General features: G+C 35.7%; 1 protein-coding gene across 6 annotated transcripts in view; it reads right to left on the bottom strand.

Moving 5' to 3' along the window:
* Positions 1–15,140, bottom strand: part of trim3b (tripartite motif containing 3b) — a 52,033-nt gene that overhangs the window by 22,138 nt on the left and 14,755 nt on the right. For 2 of the 6 annotated variants that reach the window (XM_069190176.1, XM_015341939.2), the window contains exon 1: positions 5,440–5,619. The exons of 3 other annotated variants lie outside the window; for them this stretch is intronic. The gene's annotated coding sequence lies outside the window, so the exon portion shown is untranslated. Of the gene's footprint in view, positions 1–4,728; positions 4,828–5,439; positions 5,620–15,140 lie in introns of those variants that run through there. One more of the 6 variants, XM_015341941.2, reaches the window with a different exon arrangement.

A 15,140-nucleotide genomic window follows, 5' to 3' on the forward strand; every position in this document is an offset into this window, starting at 1 on the left:
ATATTTTTGAAACCACAATACATTGGATTTTATGTACCACTGCAGTGTATTATACATGTTTTCTGCAGCAGTTGGCCAAGAACAGATTTAATACTTTTCGTATATTTGCACAGCTGTCACCTTTTCTGCAGATATGCAAACGTCAGATCCAGGATTGTTGGTTATGATGCGTTGACATGATTCAAACAACAGTAAAATGGCAGCATCACATTTTGATTAAAAAAAACACTTAAGAAACCCTATTCCAACTATGAACGTTTTGGACCATATAGAAGCGCAGATTCTTTTTCTACCTTCACCACCATGTGATCTGAATGACATCTGAACCTTCCAAAGCAGATATTTCATGTGCTGTCATATTCACAAGGGACTTGTAGTAGTCGTTGCACAAGGAATGTTATAAAAACATCAGCAACACTTTGCAAATGTAGACAGAGTTTGTTTTTTTAAATCACTCTCACCGCCTAAACACATTTTCAACAAAGCAAAAACTTTGACAGTTTTAATTTTCCAATTTGTTCTAAAACATGGAGCAAGGCATTGTTTAATTGTTAGATCATGCACATAACATGACATTGTTCTCTCAATAACTGGGGCACAGATGAAAGAGACTGGCAAAGCTTTAATTACAACTACAGTAGTGGTGAAATGATAGGCCACACAATTAAATTGGTGATCGCAATGGATTTTCCGGCCTAAATTTTCCACTCCTGTCAGTTTTGCCATCAGACTGGCAATTATGGTCAGCCTGGAATATTTACAGTACTGTACAGTATGTTGTTTCAGCCAAGACATTCTAAAACCTTTGCAGTACCTTAAATAACATAACAATTACAATTCTTCAGCACTAATGATGCTGTAATGAGCATTGTTCTTCCAAGGATGCACAAAGGAGCTTGTTAATATATTACTAGGCAGTCCAGGCCTTTAATAATCTGGCAATTAGCTTGCCTGCAGTGTCAGTGATCCAGTTTAAGTCTTAAACCACAATTTCTTGCTTTTTCCTTCTTTCACTCACCCTTAAAGGCCCAGACCGCCTTTCACTTCAACATACCCATTTAATACGTAACCATAGCATTTATCTGACATATATATATATGCTAGTATTGATTTATTAAATGTCTTACTGAAGACAAACAATTCAATATTTCAATCAATTAATCCACAACTATGTACAGCAATGGAAGCAAAGCACAGGCTCAGCCCTCTGAATCTCTTCCTATCCCTTTTAAAAAGACCAAATCATGTTTTTATTAGCTACTTATATCAATGCATTGAAAAGTCAGTTTAGTTGGATAGGAACATGCTTTAATAGAAGGCATTACCAATATATAGGAAAGTACGATATGTTGTTCTGTACACAGGTTTGTTATTTAAAAGCACAAGCTCTTAGTATGTAGTCTGTTTTTTACCTCGTACTTAATTGAATTTAATGGCTGTTTTATATGATAAAGTGGTGTTGCTGTAAAGCAGTAGAATTAAAGAGGTAAGACTTCCTTATACAGTGGAACAAGTAATAGGTTTATTCCATGCTGGGAAAAAAAGAAGAAAGAGAAAATGTTTTGGCCATGGAGCCTTCTTCAGGTGTCCTTATACAGTGCCTTCTTTCTGTGAAGGCAGACAGCTCATCTTGGAAACACTTATTAACTGGTCTGTGGGAAATTGTTACAGTTAATCAGCTCTCTACATGGAGAAGCTTGGTTATTTAGTCATATTTAATCCTTATCTTCAAAGTCCTTCCTAGATACAAATGAGTGTTGACAAAACCCAGAGCAACAGATATGTGCTGTATAGCCAGCTTTCTTACTATACATACAGTATACAGTACATACAGTAAAGTGCACAAAATGTAAATTCAGTAATGTCACTCCCCTGTCTTATCATACAGTATGAGTCATCAAGTTGTCTGCCTCACCACATCAGCCAGTGGTTCTGTTTTCTAAATCTGTTTGCTCAGCAGGCATCCAGCAACAGCCAAGTCAAACCTTAAAAGCCTGATAACATCTGAAGTCTAACAGTGCTTATATACCAGCAAGGTTTCACTGCCTTGCACATAAAGGGACATAATTAATTCTGAAAGGAAACCAAATATTAGTTGTGCAAAGCCGATTTCTCTCCAGTGTTTGACCTGGTGCAGTGTTTCTACAGAAATTCCCTTTTACAATAAAATTCAGATACAGAGACTTCCAATTCTCATCATCTCTTCTCAACCTCCTTAATCTTTATCTCTGCAGATCTCCAAATCGACATGTTGTCTGAGGGTCTATGATTCTCACTCTTAACACCAATACACATTTTTGTTACAGGAAAATGTTTTGTACCTATTTGAGAAAAGGCTGAGTATATTTGGACAGTTAAGGAAAGTTTTCACTCGGTGATCTATATGGTATTTGTTTCCTAAAGACTATGAATTGAGACAGCGATGTATATATATATACAGAGAGAGATTTTCCATCTTGTTCAAACTGTAAAAAGCAAAATGTTTACAACCGTCCAGTAGCTATCTGTTAAGATCTGTTATCATTTAAATGCAGAAATGCCTAAGTAAAATTTCCCTCTAGACAGCATTCTCTGACACATTATTTTGTTTTATTAGGATTATTCAATCTGTCACTTAAAACTAGTCATTGTACATGAATATAATTATTTACCAGGACCATTTATTATTATATAAAAAAATACCTGTATACAGCTCCTGTCACAAATAAAAATATAGATCATACTCTTTGCAAACCATTCTATGAACAATATCGCTCAATAAATTTAAACGTTTGGTTAACATTCCTTATTTACTGCTATCTTTTGCAGGGAGAGTGTGAATCTAAGTATAAAACAACCTTTTTTATTATTAACTGCAAGTATACTGTACAAAACAGTATAATATGCAGAACTTTAGTCTGTGTTCTAAAAATAAATGTATCCTCTTTATTATTTTGTACAAATCATTATAAAATCCATTGTTCACTACTTTTATATTTCTGGTCTAAAAGCTGGGTTGTAAATTATTAATTTTGTACTTACTCATTTCTACTCACTTAAATAGGTACATAAAATATAAAAGATAACTCATTACTTGTTTATATAAACTGAAATGAATTTTATGAAACATGCCGATAACCCTGACCTAACATGTTGGTTTGTATATTTGATCAATTTCACCAATTTTACGTATTTTACTTCTTTGTATTTTCATTTACAAAGTCCCAATGGCTAAAATAATCCCCTGAGTAACCACTTTTATTCCTGTTTGTATATAGAGTTCAACTGAATTTTAAGAGTTGCAACACATCTAGATGCACTGAACACATTTATTGCAGCAGAGGAAGTTTCTTCCCATGTGTACTTGCCTTACATGAGCAGTGGAACAGTGGAAATATGGGAATGAATGACTATAATCTCGGGTGCAGAGGAGAGAGAAAGGTGATTGAAATCTAGTGACATGCTTCAAATGCTGCCAACAAAGCTGTCCAGAAACAAGCCAAAGGCTATTGCCACAGGTTAGACTAAAATATTTTGGAGATGAAGGTTGAAGTTAATGGAATACTTCTTGTCCCACTTTTCTTGTTAGGAATAGTTTCATAAAGTAAAATATGTCAGATAAAAATGGGATTGGGAGGAATGCAGGAAGTGTGTTTTTCTGGTCCACTTTTAAGACCAAAACACCTCCTTTACAATGAGCTTTTCCCAACTGTGTAAGTGTTGCCCTTCCTATTGATTTTCATACCTGCACAGTATCAGGTTGAGAATCAAGTCCTCTGACTACAGTCTGGCAGGGTTCTTGAGATTTCTTTAAATTACCATTACTGTATATAAACCATGGAGAAGTGATTAATTGACTCCATTTAACAATATCTGAATCAATTTAAATCATCTTCCACATGCAAATAATTTTACAACTAAAGAGAAAACTTTGTGGACAGCCGAGCCCAAGGACAAGAGTTAAGAAACAATATTTCACTATTCAATTTGGTGTACAGCAGCTTTTCTAAAAACACAGGACTATTATTAAAAGATAAACAGATACCGTATACAGATATAAATATACAGGAAAAAGCCAGAGCTAATAAGCAATGTGGTTAACAGACACCAAAACCGAAAAAAATAAAGAACTTTACAGAGCTAATGATCCACAGTCTATATTTGAATCTCAGCTATGAACGTAGTGAAAAATGTATAAAAATAAAATGGACAATTAAACTGTTTAAACATCCTTAAGAGACCTTGCCTGGTTAGATATGGGAAGCCATTCCAGAAATGGGTACAACAAAAGAAACTATAGCCACAGCCAAAACAATGATTTAATACAATTACAGGTTGGAGAATGACAAATAGCAAATGGAGATTACCTCAAGGAAGTACAGTATACCTTGTGAGAGCGAGAACAGAACAGGCTTTAAGTCTTTGAAAATAACAGGGTTGTTAGGGCTAATAGAAAGCAAGGCAAACTGATCATAAAGGGACTCTAGAGAATCACAGGTGCGTAAGAAAACAAAATGCCTTTTAAAGGGTGGATGTTTAGGTGCCGCAAGAGGTTGACACACTGATGCTTGTAGGCTTTCACCTGGGGTTGCCCGGGTTACAAGCACTCTGCTTAAAAATTATTTATGAATAATAGCTTACAGCCACATCCCCACACAGATGCCAAGCCTTTACAAACTCTAAAGGAAGGCCCTTGTTAACTAGGCCACAGCCTCATAGTAAAATGAAATAACTAAAAATAAAACGTACCTCTCTATGACAGTGTGGAACACTAATGTCCTCACCTCATTCTGTTGAAATCTCCATCTAAACGGCTTAATATACAGTACATCAGCATCCAGTCTTTCTCATTACCACTTCTTTATAATGCAGACTCCAAAGCCACCCCCATGATCCTGCCAGCCCCAGACCTCTCCGTTAGAGCCTTTTGATGAGGCATTACACAGCTCAGGGAAGCTCCCCTGCCCAGGACTGCAGTGGGCGGCTCTTTCCAAAAGCAGCCTGCTCACAAGCTCAGAAAACAGCTGGCTGATCCATGCCCTGACATTACAGACACAGCCAGCACCGTCGAACCATTAGCTGGGAGAAAATGAGAAAACCTTAAAATGGCACTCCCGAATTCTTCCTGCCCTCCTTAAGATTCAACCAGCAGATAAAAAAAATAACAGGACTGGAATTAAACATGACATCTCCATATTGTAAAGCACAAAACAAGACCTAAAATTAACCTGTCTCACTAGACGATTGCCTAAGATCAAGCCTCAGCAAAGAGGAACAGTAACAATGGCATTCCTTTCCAGCTCCAGTCACAGCCCAGTGCTCTCACTGAACGCACAATCACAGAGGCAGCACACACACACACAAACACGCGGCCATGTAGCAGCATGGTAAAGAGATTTTTTCACAGCCACACCAAGGCACATAGACACACAGCAGCTCGTCAGGAAAAACAACACTTACAGCAGGCAAGGACTGGGATCAGGCAGCCCCCATTGTTGTTTCCTGTCAGCAGATTACAGGGCCCAGGCAGTGACTAAGGAACACTGCAGCTCCCTTTCACTACCCACACCCCCTAGCCGTCAGCTATCTCCCCCCCATACACACACCCCAGCCCCCCTCCTTCCTAACACTGCTTCACACTCTGAATGAGAACAGCTGAGCAGTGACGTCAGGCTGCACCAGGCAGGACCCCGGCTGACAGGCTCCGCCTTCTGGGCTGCCTGTTTGTTTGTGCTGCTTTTCTAAATGTCTCAGTCACTCCCACAACTCCTCCCCCTTTCCCTGCTACAATAGGCGGCCTGAAAATCAGATCCTGCTTCTAAAACATGGTGTGCCTCAGCTCTCTTATCTCACTGGAAAATAATGCAATGCTGTTCTGCTCTGAGGAAGGCTGACAGAAAACAAGGCTCACTTGGCATGTTCAAATCACAGACCCCTCCCATACTCAGAGGACCTTTTCCTTTAAGCAGCTGGTGCTTTTGCCTTTACTTGTAGCAGATTTAATGCTCAATTCAACCATAAACTAAACATACATGTGTAGAAAACAAACCAGAGTAATTAAAATTAAATGTTAGATAATGGAAACTCATTATTTCAATGCAGCAGAAATTAATAAGGGTCATCTCATGCTTGAAATCAGACCATCTTATATCATGGATAAAAGGCCAATCCTGAAAACCTTTACTCTGAAATGTAGAAGACAAATTTACAATCTCCAAAAATTGAGGTTTCTTTTTATGTGAAACGTGAAAATGAAGGAACTGACATTGTTAAATTGGAACCAGAATATTGTTTCACAAAGACTTGCTTGGATGAATAACATCCAAGAAGTTATAATATAGATATAATACTGGTAATTAAGTCAGCAAAATGAACATTTATTTCTGATATTTAGGACTCAGAATTCCCAAGTTTATTTTAATACCTGCTTAAAAATGAAGTAAAGGGACAGCTATCTTTTTATTAATTTTCATTTTAAGACAGGCTTTTGCTTTGAGTTTCAAGAGATTTTTAAAGATACATTTAAAAAATGGTATTATTAGATGAGGACTGTATTATAATTTAACATTAACACTCAGCTGATCTTACAGGAATTATAACAGACATCATAAAGAGGTCAAATCCATCAATCTCTTCATTGTCTGCTTTTTGAAATTTGAATTTCACTGAGGACATTCCACTTTTAAGAGACCAAACTGCCTGCAGGACAGAAAAAAAAATACAAGAAATTTGTTGAACTCTATAGGAAATATAAAAACAGATTTTGAGAAACTAATGGTTGTCCGTTAATGAATATCAAAGAAACTTTTGGTCAAAATAAAGGTATACTATCAAAGGTGTAACATACAAATATTGGGTGTACTTGTAATATTCACATCTGTTAATCCCTCACCAATCAAATAAGCTTGATAAGTTAATATTACCCCAAAGCTTTTTTTAACTGCCAAGTAATGTGGGTTCCAAACAAGGCACGTTAAACAATGAAATCAGTTTGGCAGAGCTCATGGATACTAGTTCACATCGCATAGAGCATTGAACAAAACTCACAATAATTAATAGCAAAGACTATTGGGTCCATATTTTCAGTAACAAGTGATAATGTAATTCAACATCCATAGCTACAGCTTGCACAGAAACAACAGAATTGCTAAATTGATTCTTTAATTTTTCCTCTCCAGGTATAGTAAGTAGAATCAAGGTGCTTCATGCTCCTTTTGCATTGTTTCAGATCTTGAAATCTGTATCTACAAGCTTCATACGAGAATGAGCAAGCACCCCTCTGTGAAATGCTCACAAGCCTTGAAATCATCTTAAAAAGACACATTCTCTCTTTCAGCACTGGATGTCTTGGCCAAGAGCTTGGATTACAATACAATTGAAACTAATGGAATCGCTTAAATAACAGTGCCATGACAGTTGTGTTCATCACAAAAGTACTGTGAACAGGAAAAATAAATAAACCATGCATTATTTCTGACATAAAAATGCTTACTGTATATGATTAGGTACAAATCTGTTGTGCTGTTTTTTTTTTTAACAGATTCAATTACACGGATAATTTAACATTTACATATAGATTAGTTACTTTAACTGTGGTATCTCTTAAACATTGGAATAACAAATTAATACAGATCTGAGAAAAGTTTTGTAAATAAGTGAATAATTAGATCATTAACAATGTATTTCTATTCAACAATTGTTTAAGTACTATACTGTATATTCTTCTTTAGAGAGGAAAATGAAATGTCTTTGGTTAAATACCTAGCATGATATGAAGGAGGATAAAATAAATATTTAGTGTCTGTGTACGCACTGGGTGGTAGAAAACTAAGCCAAAACTACTGTGTTTAAATGTTGGCATAGCTAATAGATAAGGCCATCACCATATTAAATAATAAAATGAGTAAGGAAATTTGGAAAGCTAAGCAACATGTTTAACAAAGTAAGTGAATATGATACAGAGGAGCCATCATCCGTCTGATAAACATTCCGATTCAAAATATTTTGGGTGTTTTTTTTCTCCAGATTCCATCTGCATAGAATCAGAATCCTAGCAGGAGAAAATTAAATCCAAAAAGCAGTCTGACTTTTCAAGAAAATTTGTGAGGTTCATCTAGAGGGATTCTAGGTGGAAAGGATAACCATATTTCCCAAATATGAGAATGAAAGACTAGATTTTATTTGCTGGCCAGAAGAATGGGAAGTGGATCTCCATAAAAAAAATTGAGGGGCCAGGGGAAGAGTTGTATTTCTTCCCCGTCACATTTTTTGCAATTTCCTTGGCATGGGCCTCACCAATTTCTCAATAGGGGACAAATGCCTAATATGCTTCCGAAAACTGAGGATTCCCAGGACAGAACTTCAATACAGTACTCTCCTGTGATTTATGGGATGTCTGCTCACCCTATGTATGGAACACTCTTGCATTCAGTGCAAACGTTTCCAGTCCGTGTTCAATCAAGATGCAGAGTTTCTAAATGATAATCATAGTGGCCTATATTGGAAATGTGTTTATGTTGCTGAGGATAAACAAAAGATACAAGTCTCCAACATGTACAGCCTATAAATCAATCTACTTATCACTGTTAAAAGTTCAAGAACCACCTTAAATTTAAGTGTCAGCATAAAATGGGAAATTAACATTTTGTTGAAGTATGCTGGATATGGAGAACTCAAGACTTCATTTTTTATAATTCAATACCAGAATGATGAGGAAAGTTAAATAATGCCTTTTTGCCAGTGGTTTTGAAACAATTACAGTATTTCAAAAAGGTTCTTCTGCACTTTAAGAAATCACTAAAAGTTAAACGTTAACTACCCTATATTCTTCTTTGTCTGTAATCCTATTAATATCATATTAAACCTATTCTGGTTTCAGGTTTCTGCTGTCCTGGTTAATCTTATCCTAACTTTTTTTTTTAGCAAATCAGCAGGTTTTATTTGCTTTGAAACCCAAATGTAATAGAACTAAATCAAATCTTTTCCATTACCATTAATTTTTTATTAAGACAAATTTCCTAACTTTTTACAAGCTTCATACTTGAATTGCCAGAGTTGATGTAGGGCTCCAGGTTCTGACTCATTATTCTGCAGTTTGTCTTCAAGTGCTTAATCACAGAATGAGCTACAGTACAGTATATGCCTTCAGGCTCCCAGTAAAACCACATGGGTATACAGTGTGTATATATATATACACACACGCGCACGCACACTACTCAATATAATAATAGATTGCAGGACATTAAATTAAATTTTATTTAAAAAATATAAATGTACTGCAGGCCTTCATGTCCTAGCCTGTAACAGGATCTATAAAGAACATATTGATAAACAAAGGCAGTATAGCACTCAGGTCAAAACATACATGTCAACAAACAAATTTAAAGAAATTGTAAACAAGCTTAATTTTCAGCACAAAACAGTTTAAAGTAACAAAATCAGTACTGGGGATATTCTCCCTGAGCATTAACAAAATCCTGGCAGATTGGAGAGAGGAACTCTTCCTATTGCAGCTTCAGTCATATAGCAAAGTTTGGCCAGTTACAATTGTCGCTGGTTGATATCCTTTTGGACTCACATCCAAGACTTCAAACCTGAAGATTAGTTTTTGAAGTTGTGCCGTTGAAAACCTTGCACTGTGGGATCTCGCACTGTCTTGCTAAAAAATGTTTCCAGTTTGCAAGAATGAAATGTAGCAGTAATGTTGCCCTCATCCACATAAAAGGCATTTTTTGTGTTAAAGGAGATTCCCTTTCTCATCATAAAACTCTTAATGATTCAGCAGATGAATCAAATACTTTAGATGCAATTGTCCTGAACTACTGTGGCAACAATCCGTTTTCTCATTTGCTGGCTTCTCTGGATGAATCTGCAGACTATTGAGGCAGAACTTCTTATTTGCCATACATTTTCTATCACAGATTTGACTACCTTCAATCATGCCAGTACCAACTAGACATTTACCATTGCTCAAGCTGGGCATACTCATAATAGTGTGCTGTTGTTTCCTTAATTATATCATGTATTTTATATCATGATTATTAATATTGATTCTATATCAAATATATTTGGTCATTTTAATTTAATGCAAACACACAACAATGAGTGCCTTCACCTTATTAAGTCACATGGTTTTGACTATTATGTGCTCACTTTAAAATGTAGTGTCAGGCCCAATCAGCAGAAGCTAAAACTCACGACTATTATACACAATGTAAATGCAAATTTGTTTACAAAAATATTATTATTCCAATTTATAAATTGACAAACTCAAACATCATATTCTGATGAGGTTCACATTTAGAAAGCTTTTTAGAGAAGGTAATGTATTTGGAAACATCTGATACACAAAGTGCTGTACCTGTGCCTATTCAAAAATACATTTTTGTATATACATTTTTTATATATTTATCAATTTTAAAGCGCTGTTTAGTCAGAAATAACAGGATGTAAGGTGCATAATGCCGGTGGAAACAGTACCCTTGATTAGGGCGTATTGAAGAAACAAGTTAAATAAAAACAAGCAAGCTGATCACTGAAATCATCAATGCCTTGAAAGAGCTCAGCTGCTATTAAAACCAGCAGACACATTGTTCCTCCAGGAACTACTGGCCTAGAGGGATATTGGGATAATTAAATTAAGACACCAATGGAAGTGCATCAACATTACACAATGCTTCATCTGCAACCTGGTGTAACAACAATTTACTTCCCCTGTTTATTTCTTGGCTAATCACATTAATATTTTTTTTTCTGAAGCAGCTGTTACGTGAAATCATTGTTTAACCACACAATGAAAAATTCAAACTGAAACAACAGGGGTCATATAAGTGGATTAAATCCAACACTTTCAGCATTCCACATTACTCTACAAACCTGAGGTTAAGGATACTTGGACTCACATCCAAGACTACAAACCCTAATAGGTCATTAGTACTCAATACTTGTACTGGATAGCTCAAATCCACCAGGTTTTATACTGTGAATGTTTTCAATAAATAACTGAAGATCTATATCTAGACTGACAGGTGAAGCTAATAACTGGTGGAATTAAATAGTTGAAAACATAGCTGGAATGAACAAATGTGAATCATGACTGGTACTCTTCAGGACCAGGCTTGGTGATCTTTGAAATGCTTAAAAACAGATTGCATTGTTTTCTTTCTTTTAAGTGAAAGGAATTCTGCCCACTCTCATATGCAACATGTCATGGTGGAATTAATTCAAGAGAAGGGCAGTGACACATTCAATGCGGGCGCTGGCTTCAGAAAAACAAAAGTATTGAAGAAACAACCTTTTTCATGAAATACTGCACTGGTATTCTTGTCATGATCATTTTAACAAGCCTAACTGCTGATCCCCCTCAATCATTAGGTAGCTTTAATGAGATCCGCCCGAGGGGTTGAAAGCACACCGGATTGTGAATGTGAAATGGAGGAGGGGGCTGATCAAGCCAAGTGGGAATGGTTAGGATAACTGCATCATTGGAAGAGTAAAAATAACCAGGAAGGTCACCAGGTCTCAGAATGCATCATTCCCTTCATTGTAAACTGCTTTGACTCCATACTGTGTAATAAGGCAAATCAGTAAAAATCATTAACCTACTGAGAATTAAAGCATATGACTAAAGCATTAAAAATGTAAAGGGCATAAAAACAATTACTAAACAAGATTGTGGATGACTGCTTGGAATTTACCTTTAAGACCAATATTTCCAATTACTTAAGAATAATTACTTCCCCTTTATCAATGTTTAACTCTAATTTAAACATTAAAAGTCTTCACATTCATCAAATACTAAAGCACCTGTAACAGCTATCACAAAGTACTCCAGGGTGTGTCTTATAATTGCACACCTGCCTCCTAGCTGAAGGTGTTAAACCTCAGTGAATTTCATGGCCTACAAATCCCTGTGAACTGTGGGAATGTGCCAGTCTAGGGTACAGAGTTCATTTGAATGAGGGAATTAAAGAGCATACGTTGGGCCAGGAAATCCTCCTAAAAACTTTGAAACAAGTGAAAACATAACAGTTTTAGTATATTATAGTGTTGGGGAGTCTTGTAGCTCTGCAAACGGTTTACATTCCATTATATCACAATAAAAACCTGTCATTAACTTACTTTCGTACAGTAGGTTTGCTTTCTACCATACTGTATTTTTTCTGTGTATTTCAAAGGCTTTGTTTTCAATGTGGTTCAGCTCACAATGTAATAACATTTTCTGAAGGGTGTTTCCTTATTAATTGAATCTTAATCTTAATTGTAGATTAATCTTAATCTTGATGTAGGTGTGTGGGAAAAGATATAGCACTTCAGTTAATGATGAAGTTCCCAATTACATTAAACCATTCTGGAATCCATCGGGATAAATTTGACCATCTGTTATGATTATCACTATAATTACAGTAATCTGACAGACTTTCTTGAACAAGCACAACATTTTGGACTGCATGGATTTTAAAACATCAGAAAAGCACAAGAAGCATAAACCATTTTAAAAGGTGGTTTGAAGCATTAACATTGTACAGCAGCAAAGGGACAGATTGTAAATCACCTGACAGTAGTCCAACAGCTTTAAATGTTGACCCCCAAAACCCAATTGTTCTTTATGTTCAGTGTAGCCTTCATCAGTTCAGTGAAGCCATTCTAAGAATGAATGAGAACCAAAAACACAGCAACCAACAAGCCTGACCTCAGATAAAGAATGTATACACAAGTTCATGTCTTCCTAATAAAGTCAGTGAAATAAAGTTTAAAAATGCAAACATCTTAGAGACCACTAAATTGCTATTTATCATTCTAAGCTTCAAGCACAGTCACCAAAGACTATGTGAGTTTAGTATTATGCAAGAAATACTTTTACGATTGCCTTGCATTTATAAATATTTACAGGTTTAAAATGTGCTGCATGTTATTTTAGAAGTCCTTACCAAAATAATCTGCAGTTCTAATGTTATTAGTCTTGTATTAAAAAAAAAGCTTTGCAAGTTTTCCTTGCTTCACTGTTGGTTTTATTCTCAATTTCATTATTAAAATGTGCAATACTGTTGTCCAAATCCAGGAGTTTTTTCATATTTCATTTGATTAACAAAAAGACACTTCCATGGTAACTGCAGAAAGAATGATGATTACTACAATTTTGATTTTGAAATGAAATGGTCTTTTGGAATATGTCTAACTACTAAGATAACTGAAATATATGTTTCACTAATTAGTACAAGGTAAAAAAATAGACTAAACTGAATGACATTTTAAGAAATGCATCTGCACTTAAAGAAAATATTTTGAGGTAAGAAAAATGTTAGGTAAAACAGGGGAAAAAATAGCAAAACATTTACAGGACTAAGATTGACTGGAAATATACTGAAAAGAAGGTGGAATCATAAATTATGCAGATTAACACATTTAATGTTAATAGTTAAATTTTGTATTTGCATTGTAGAAACTAACTGGCTTAATCCATAGAAATGCTGAGTTAAAGTGAGTTAAAATGAGTTAAAGCTCACAGATATAACCTTGAAAATATAAGTGGTTTTAGTACTTATGCAAGTTAAATGCAATTCACAGATTGGCAAATACCGATACCATAATTTCTCTCAAAAACACATTTTATTTTTGGGTTTGAAATTGTCATCCACTTGTGCAAACCAGTTTGTTAGAAATAGTGGATTAGCTTAAACAGAATTAAGACACACTGTACAAGGTAACTTGCTTTTCTTTTGTTACGAACTGTACCTACAGTACTGAAAAAAAATGTTATTTCTCTCTTCTCAATTTGTCAGCAGAAACACTATCATTTTTCAATCAGTGCACTACAATATAAGGTTCCTTCCTGTACAAAAGAAAGTTTGAAGCATTAAAAGACTTTTCTAAAGGTTTCTCAAAGATGGTAGCTCTACAGAGAGGTCTCATCTCTTTCAAGTTAGTCATATACAGCAGGCATCAGGCCAGTCTCATTCATACAGGAATGAGTTCAGCTGTATGTATAGGATGGAATTCAGTAATTTTGCATCAACAGCACACTACATTTTTGTCATTGGATTTGGACATTATAATCCAATTTTCATCAAGTCCTCCCTGAAATCTTGCACACCCTCATGATTTTATGGCACATTCCAAGCAATCCCATTTTTTAATCAAAATTAAAGGCACCCATTGGTTTACTTCACAGAAATTGTTGCTAATTGTCTAATATTGTGGCTACCTGAATCAAGAGGATTAAATAGCCTCCAGCAGATGTTTCCTAGTGTTTATGAAGCCCATATAACCTGCAGCACCAGCTCTGAGAAACTGAGAAAATAAAACATTTTTTCATCTACCATCGCAAGATCCAGACCTATCCAGACATACAGAATGCCCCTGGGACAGAAAACCCTATAAAATATTATTGAAATATTCCAATACTTTTTACATCAAGCTCCAAGAAAAAAATAATTATCAAAACATGTCCACCACCTTATTTGGTTTTAGGGCATGGTGCTTGTGACCATTTGCTCTCCCTCAAAACAAGCGCTTTGCCTTCGCTTTTGCTATCCACACTTTATGTTAATATGAACTGCTGTACTGTATGTTATTAACATATTTTTAGGCCACCATCTGTATCGGCATGCTTGCCAAGAAGAGCCATGTTGCGGCCTGCTTTATCCAATAAATAAGGAGTGATGCCCACAAGTTTACACTAAAGCCTCTTCCTGAGTGAATCTGACTACATGGTACCTGATGAGTTTTCATGGCCTCAAAGAATCAGATTTTAACTTTTAATGTGAAGCAATGTGGAAGGCTTGGGGATAAAGTAGAACATCCTGGGAGACAGCCACAGGATGTCTCTGCCTTAGTGAGTTATATTAGAATATAGCTCATATTTTGTTTTTTTTTTGTATACGTTTGTTGTTTTTAAGGTACATAGAATTGCCACTTTATCATTTGAATCCTGCAGAGGCAGAGAAATCCATTTCCCTACCATGGGATTTTGGGAACAACGTTTCTATATAAGAGGGATATGTCTACTCAAGTCGAACCATTCCTAGAAAAGCCGACAGAAAATTGACAGGACCAAACAGAAAAACAGCTAAAATATCCAACATTGTACCAAAGCAGATGAAATTAAATCATGTATGACAACCCAATACACTTCTGCCTAGAAAGGCAGAAAGGAACTGAAA

Source organism: Lepisosteus oculatus, chromosome 5, assembly GCF_040954835.1.
Source record: "Lepisosteus oculatus isolate fLepOcu1 chromosome 5, fLepOcu1.hap2, whole genome shotgun sequence".
NCBI lineage: Eukaryota > Metazoa > Chordata > Actinopteri > Semionotiformes > Lepisosteidae > Lepisosteus > Lepisosteus oculatus.